Source organism: Tenrec ecaudatus, chromosome 17, assembly GCF_050624435.1.
Source record: "Tenrec ecaudatus isolate mTenEca1 chromosome 17, mTenEca1.hap1, whole genome shotgun sequence".
Classification (NCBI taxonomy): Eukaryota; Metazoa; Chordata; class Mammalia; order Afrosoricida; family Tenrecidae; genus Tenrec; species Tenrec ecaudatus.
In genome coordinates this window covers 10,960,322-10,967,448 of record NC_134546.1, presented here as the reverse complement: position 1 = coordinate 10,967,448, position 7,127 = coordinate 10,960,322, and the positions used below count along the sequence as shown (strand labels likewise).

The 7,127-nt window shown below is 54.6% G+C and overlaps 1 pseudogene; it reads left to right on the top strand.

The window, feature by feature from the left end:
- The first annotated feature begins 6,293 nt into the window (after positions 1-6,293).
- LOC142430812 (large ribosomal subunit protein bL12m pseudogene) lies at positions 6,294-6,805 on the top strand (annotated as a pseudogene).
- Positions 6,806-7,127: the final 322 nt, after the last annotated feature.

The following is a 7,127-nucleotide window of genomic DNA, read 5'->3' as shown; positions in this document are numbered from 1 at the left end:
AAAGAAAAAAATGCACTCAACTTTAAAAAAAAGCAACACATACACACAAAGGAATGATCCTCCAAGCCAAATGCCACAATTCATCAGTTCTTATTTGCTGGGTGAACTGCACAGGATTTATTTCCAAGTGGCCCTGGACTCCCCGGGCGGTAAGAGCCCGGCGTTGCCCAAATGCTGCCATGGAGGGAGGAGGGGCGGGGTGGGGTGAGCCTGGCGGGGGGTGGGGGGGGGAGGCGCTCAGAGACTGCCCAGGGAACGCTTTGTTGTGTTCACAGATGATTCTTCTCCGACCTGGTGGAGTTTCAGATGGTGAGTGAGGTCACAAATCGCTTAATAGCCGTGATACGCGCTGTGAAATAGGTCATTATATGATTTGGACACTGTGCAGGCCCCATCGCCTACTCCCGCACAGGCAGGCGCCCGGATTACAAGCCCAGGCCTTTGCCGTCCTTCAGCCCAATTTGTAGGCGAACGGGAACAGTTGGCTAAGGCTCGTAGGCGAAGTCAGTCAGACAAACGTTTGTCAGCGTTCTCGTGTGTCGTGTGTCGTGCTCCTCTCGATGCTTACAAAGCATCAAAGGACGACTCCCCGAGGCACCAAAGGGGTCTGTAACGCACTAACACAGTCGCCATAACAACACTGCTTTGGCGGCGTGGCCGGATCTGCCCTTTTGGGGTTATCGGGGAGGTTTGTAAATGCCCTACGATGTTAGTGTTCCAGAGGCCATGGAGTCCACCCCAATCCCTGTGACCTGGGCGGGCCAGGGTGGAGGGGTGCCCCGGGTGCTGGGCGGAGGACGTGGGGGGCGTGTATTGCTACCTTGGCTAGCCGCCCCGCCCCAGCCTCAGTCCAGTGCATCCCTGTGCATGCAGGCCCTGAATTGGGTGATCTGCCACTCGCCCCTCATTTTTGTCAGTCGAGCCCCGCGAGCGGTCATCTTTGTGGGAGAAACAACAGCAAGGCACTCCCAGGCCCTGGCCCTGCCGTTGCAGTCTCACGTGCGGACTGACAGCACTCAGCAAACCACACTTCCTCTGCAGTCACTGTCCAGGTCACCTGAGGGTGACTGTCACCTGCTGGTCCCTAATTGCTCCATTCCATCACGTACCGTGCCATATCTCACATGGTAAACATGCTCAGAGGCTCCTGAGTCAGGTGAGACGCTCACCAGGGGCTCGATGGGAAGCTGCCATCCTGAGGGGCAGCCGTGAAGCCCATGGGAGGGTGGCAGGTGGCAGCCTGTGGCTCTCAGGGCTGCGGACACACTTGTCACTGATGGGCATGGAAGGCCCTCGGAGCAGAGGCCTGGTGATTGTGGGGTAGCAGATGGAGGTCTGAGAAAGGTCCAGGGAGCAGGGAGGACATCTACCAGGTGCCTGTCCTTCCTGGCTGGGTCAGGACACCCCACGAGCGTTTTCTGTATGACAAGGCTGCCGGCCATTCCCCGAGGACTGCTGGAACCTGTCAGTGGCTGGCCAGGGCCACAGCCTCCCTCCCATGCTGACAGGGAACTGAGATTCCTTCTCCCTCCCCCTGCTCCCATTGTATCCACTTAGCAGACCCCAGAGGCACAGGGCCTCAACCTGGGCACGAGGGCAGATGCTTCCCCCTGCTGACCTTGAGACCATCCCCACACAGAGGGAATGCACAGGAACCGTGGTGATACAAATGGTGAAGTGCCTAGCTGCTAACCAATAGGTTGTTGGTTCAAACCCACCCAAGGGCTCCTTGGGAGACAGACCTGGGGTCCGTCAAAATCACATCCAAGCAGCTGCTTTGGGGCAGCTCCACGCCGTCTAGAGGTGCCACCAGGAGCTGGGATCAACTTGACTGCAGGATCTAACAACCATGGAGGTACAGGCGATGGAGGTCAAGCTACATGACAGCAGTAGGAAACGCGCAGGTGCCGACCACCAGACAACCAGCCTGCTCTTCAAAGAGCCCGCGTGAGAGAAACAGAGACACGCTCTGGACTAGAAGTGACGCAAAGCCCACAGGGCTGCAACCTTCTTGACCAGACCTGGGTTGAGTGGGCTGGCAACCTAAGACAGGCAGTGATTTGACTATGGATCGAATTAGAACAAAACGCTTCAAACTCAGGGCATTGCAGTCAATTCTGACTCACAGGGAACCAATGGGACAGGGTAGAACCGGCCCTGCTTCTGAGACTAACTCTGTATGGGAGTAGCAAGCCTCCTCTTTCTCCCAGGAGTAGCTGCTGCACCCTTGCGGTTGGCGGCCCAACACGTACCCCCTCCACCACTAGAGGTCCTTCTGGAGTGACGAGCAAGTGATTCTCAGAAGTCATTGTTAATTTTTGTAGGTGTGAATTATCCCTTTTTCTGGGATCTGATGTAATGATGTTTGGAGGCAACATAGGATGATGTCCCTAATTGACTCTGAGATGGGTAAGCAAAGTAAATGCGAGGGGGTAGCCAAACAAAACTGGAATTGTGGTGGGGTGGAGCTTACTTAGTACAGGTTTTTCCTGATAGGCGAGCACCGAGCAACTTGCTTTGAGTTGGTGCACCCAGTGGCGTCACCTGGGAAGGTTCTCTTTGGTCACAGTGAATTTTTTTGGTAAAAGTAGAGTAGAGGGAGTGTGAAAAAGAGGAGGATGCTCAGGGAGCTGGGCTGGCACAGTGGCCGCAGCCAGGGGTTAACTAGAAGGACGATGTGAGGATGGGGCAGGACCAGGCAGTGCTGCTTGCTGTCGTGCACAGGGCAGCTGCAAGTCGGAACAGGGTCGATGGCACCAACAATAACAATTACTTACCGAGCCCTGAACTATTTCCAAGGGCCCATGCCGAAGACTTCCTCTGAATCCTTGTACTCTCCCTTCAAACAATGTGTTGATTTTAACAATATCTTAATTCCTATCCCCATCTTAGGTCACCAGGTGTTGCAAACAGATGGTGGGGGCACCCGCTCAGAGGTGCAGCGGAAGAAAGGCCTGGAGATCTGCCCTGTGAAGAGATCCCGCCAAGAAAACCCTACAGAGTGGTTCCACGAGCCGGAAATGACTCCACGTCAAGGGGGTTCTGTCTTGTTTGGCTTTTGTGAAGCCCCATCCTAAGACCATCAACTGTTCCAGTATGGCAGTGCTGGGATCCGAACTTGGGTGCCCGATTGCCACTTCTCTCCCAGGAGCGGTGGATTCCCTGCATCCCTCCTGAGTGGGGGTTGGTCACCATTTGAGGTCAGCTAACCAGGAAAGCTGGTGCCACAAGGGCCTACGCTTGGCCCCAGAAATACAGCTCGGGCCATAGTCTCTTCCCCTCCCAGGCCCCATGTGGGAGGGATGATGTGCTCAGGAAGTAATAGTCCCTGCCCGCTGCTCACCGTTCTGGCAGCCGGGAGGGCCCTTCCCCCGAGGTCAGCCCACCCCCACCCCAGGCATTCGCTCAGGTCAAAGACACTCACTCTTGAGCCAGGAAAATGGCTGCACCTTCTGAACCCGGGAGTCATGCTGGAGAGGGATTCTGGGGGCAGGGGGGAGGGCTTCCCCTAGCATCACCCCCTGCAGGGCTGCCCCTGCACTTGCCTGTGGTCGGAGGCTGACAAATACCAGTTGTCCCTGGTGGACTCTTGTCTGTCTTTCTACCCACCCCTCCCCGCTGCATCCATTCCACAGGCGTCTGGTGACCGTGGGCCGTGAGGTCCTGCCTGCCTCACAGACCTTAAGGCCCCACCACATGACCAGGCCGGCCTGGGCTGGGAAAGCAATACTCGGAAACAGTCTGAAGCTTCCCAGAGCCGCTGGTGAAGGAGTTTTCTCCCCACCTGGCCGGTTGCAGGAGAGGCGGGCGGAGTCTCCCTGTTTTCTGGGTGGAAGCTGCCACCTCAACTGGCAGCCAGGGAAGGTGAACAAACCGGGTGGGGAAGAAGGCCCGGATGGAACGGGCACCTTGATAAATAAGAGGTGAATGGGGGAAGGGTTCTTTGAGCCAAGGGAGAACATTTTATTCTGACATGAAGTTGAACATTGGCCTCTGCTGTTCTCTGAGCAAATGATCAATGAGTCGGTCCGGGATCAAAGTGCAGGCTCCCGAGGCAGCTCAGCAGAAATAAAGGGAAACCAGGAACTGGGAGCCCAGCTCAGACGGATGCTTCCCATGACCAAAGAATGAAGGACTTGAGAGTCCTGGGCAATGCTTCTCTCCCACTAAGTAAAATATACCGACTTCAGTCAATGTCTCGTTTTTGTTGAGGAACTCTTAATCGTGGCCTTGAATTCATAATGCAGTAAGAGGGCCACCCCCGGCCAATGTTGCCTGCTCTGTCAGCGATCTGGCTGGATTTGGCCACCAAGTCAGAAACAGCTTCCTCCCAGAGCCCAACACAGAAGCTGGCTTGCATACAGATAGGAGGCAAAGGTGGGTGGCGTGTACACAAGAGGATGAGAGCCGGGTGGCTGGCTCGCAGGTTTCAACACAGAGGTTTGTAGTTCAAACCAATTGATCGCTCTGAGGGAGAGAGATGAGGCTGTCGCTCCTATAAAGATTTACAGCATCGGAAACACTATCTAGGGTTGCTATAGGGTTGCTATAAAAGCCTAGAAAAAGAAATGCACTCGATAGCAACGCGCTTGGTTTGGGTTTTTCTGGGACAGCCAGGTGGGTATGGCGAAGGGACTAATGGTACAGAGTTCATGGCACAGGCAGGATGAGGTTCTCCATTAAGAATATCTATTAGATGGTGCCTGGCTATCAAAGAGAATAGCATTTGGAATCTTTTAAAAAAAAGTTTTATTAGGGGCTCATACAACTCTTACAACAATCCATACATCTATCAATTGTGTAAAGCATATTTGTACATCCATTGCCCTCATTGTCAAAACATTTGCTCTCCACTTAAGCCCCTGACATCAACTCATTTTCCCCCTCCCTCCCTGCTCCCACCTCCCTCATAAACCCTTGATAATTTACTAATTATTTTGTCCTATCTTGTACTGTCTGATGTCTCCCTTCACCCACTTTTCAGTTGTCCATCCCACAGGGAGGGGGTTACATGTAGATCCTTGTAATCAGTTCCCCCTTTCCAACCCACCCTCCCTTCACCCTCCCAGTATGGCCACACTCACCATTGATCCTGTTCCTATCTGTACCAGTGTACACCCTCTGGTCTAGCCAGATTTGTAAGGTAGAATTGGGATCATGATAGTGGGGGAGGAGGAAGCATTTAGGAACTAGAGGAAAGTTGCATGTTTTATAGTTGCTAACCTGACTGGCTCGTGTCCTCCCTGAAATCCTCTGTAAGGGGATGTCCAGTGGCCGACAAATGGGCTTTGGGTCTCCACTCTGCACTACCCCCTCATTCACAATGATATGATTTTTTGTTCTGATGATGCCTGATACCTGATCCCTTCGACACCTCGTAATCGCACAGGTTGGTGTGCTTCTTCCATGTGGGCTTTGTTGCTTCTGAGCTAGATGGCCACTTGTTCACCTTCAAGCCTTTAAGACTGCGTCTGGAATCTTAAAGGCTTGTTTTTGAGCAAGCAGCAATCTAAGTGCATCAACTAAGTCCACATGGAAGAAGCACATCAGCCCGTGTGATCCAAGGATTGTAAACAATATAATCCAAATCGCAAAGAGGGAATAGTATTAGAGCTTAAATTGTGAACACCTGGTTTGCAGAAGGCTATGGATGGCAGAAGCCCAAAATCCATTTGCAGGGTCTATGCCTAGATTAAGCCTCTGGTAAGTCCCCTCCATTCACAGTTGCGGAACGTGAATAGCTCTGTTATCAGATACAGCAGAACCCTGGACCTTCCTCAACACTAATCCACTCTAGCAGGAGTGTCAAGATGGTATGCAGTCAAGTTCCGAGTCAATTTTTCCCATAAGAAATAACTGAAAATGGGGCGAGGTGGGAGGCGGGAGGCGAGAGAGCACCCTGCAGGGGGCCCAGGCCAGGCCTTGCAGGACCTTCTGGGGGCATGGGGTCTTGTGGCTGTCCCATGCCTTCCCTTCTCTCGAGTGGGCTGCTGAGTAAGCTGGGGGCCGCAAGGCTGCAGCCGATGCAGGGTCGCTCGGGCCCTGCCCCCGTGACCTTGGCCGAGGCTCTGCCCATCTTCCGGCCTCAGTTTCCTCTGCAGTCCTAGGCATAGAGGGTACCCTCTGTGGAACCGGGCTTGTGCGCCCAGCGATGGCCTGGGTCTGTGTAAGGTTTGGTGCTGCAGCGTGCCCGTAAGGCATGGATTTCGCCCCGTCTGCAGCGCCCCATACACACCGAAAGCTGAAAGCTTGCACATGCGAACACTAGGATTTCTAGGGCACTTGGAAGGTCACAAGGGCCTGCCATCTGTGACACTTGCCAGATGAGGAGCACCAGCCACCTCAGGGCGGAGGCGCTGGCCGGTGCCCCTCTGGATAACGCCCCCAAGGAGTACCCCCCCAAAATCCAGCAGCTGGTCCAGGACATCGCCAGCCTCACGCTCCTGGAGATCTCCGACCTCAACGAGCTCCTGAAGAAAACACTGAAGATCCAAGCTGTCCGGCTGATGCCCACAGGTGTGATGCCTGGGGCCGCCCCTGCCGCAGCAGCAGCCCCTGAGGAGGCTGAGGAGGACATCCCCGAGCAGAAGGAGCAGACGCACTTCACTGTCCGCCTGACCGAGGCCAAGCCTGTGGACAAAGTGAAGCTCATCAAGGAAATCAAGAGCTATGTCCAGGGCATCAACCTGGTGCGGCCAAGAAGCTGGTGGAGACCTTGCCCCAGGAGATCAAAGCCAATGTGGCCAAGGCGGAGAAGATCAAGGTGGCACTGGAGGCAGTGGGTGGCACTGTGGTGCTGGAGTAACCAGGATCCGAGGACTGCAGGGGCTGTGGCCCCAGAGGCTTGCCAGGTGCCTGGCAAGGCGGGGGCCCGGGGCTGCAGCATTTGGGAGGGAGGAGCGGACCTGCGGGGAGGGCCGGGTGGCGGCTGCCCCTATGGGCCCCGGGGAGAGGACTTGACGTCCACCAGTCACAGAGCGGCTCCCATGGCCTGCCTGCCTGCCAGCGGAAAATACACTGTGGAGACTCCAAAAAAAAAAAAAAGAAAGAAAGAAATAACTGAAAACGGATTAATCCATCCTCGGCCACCAAGTTTTTACCCTAACTTTGACATTTATACAAAACAT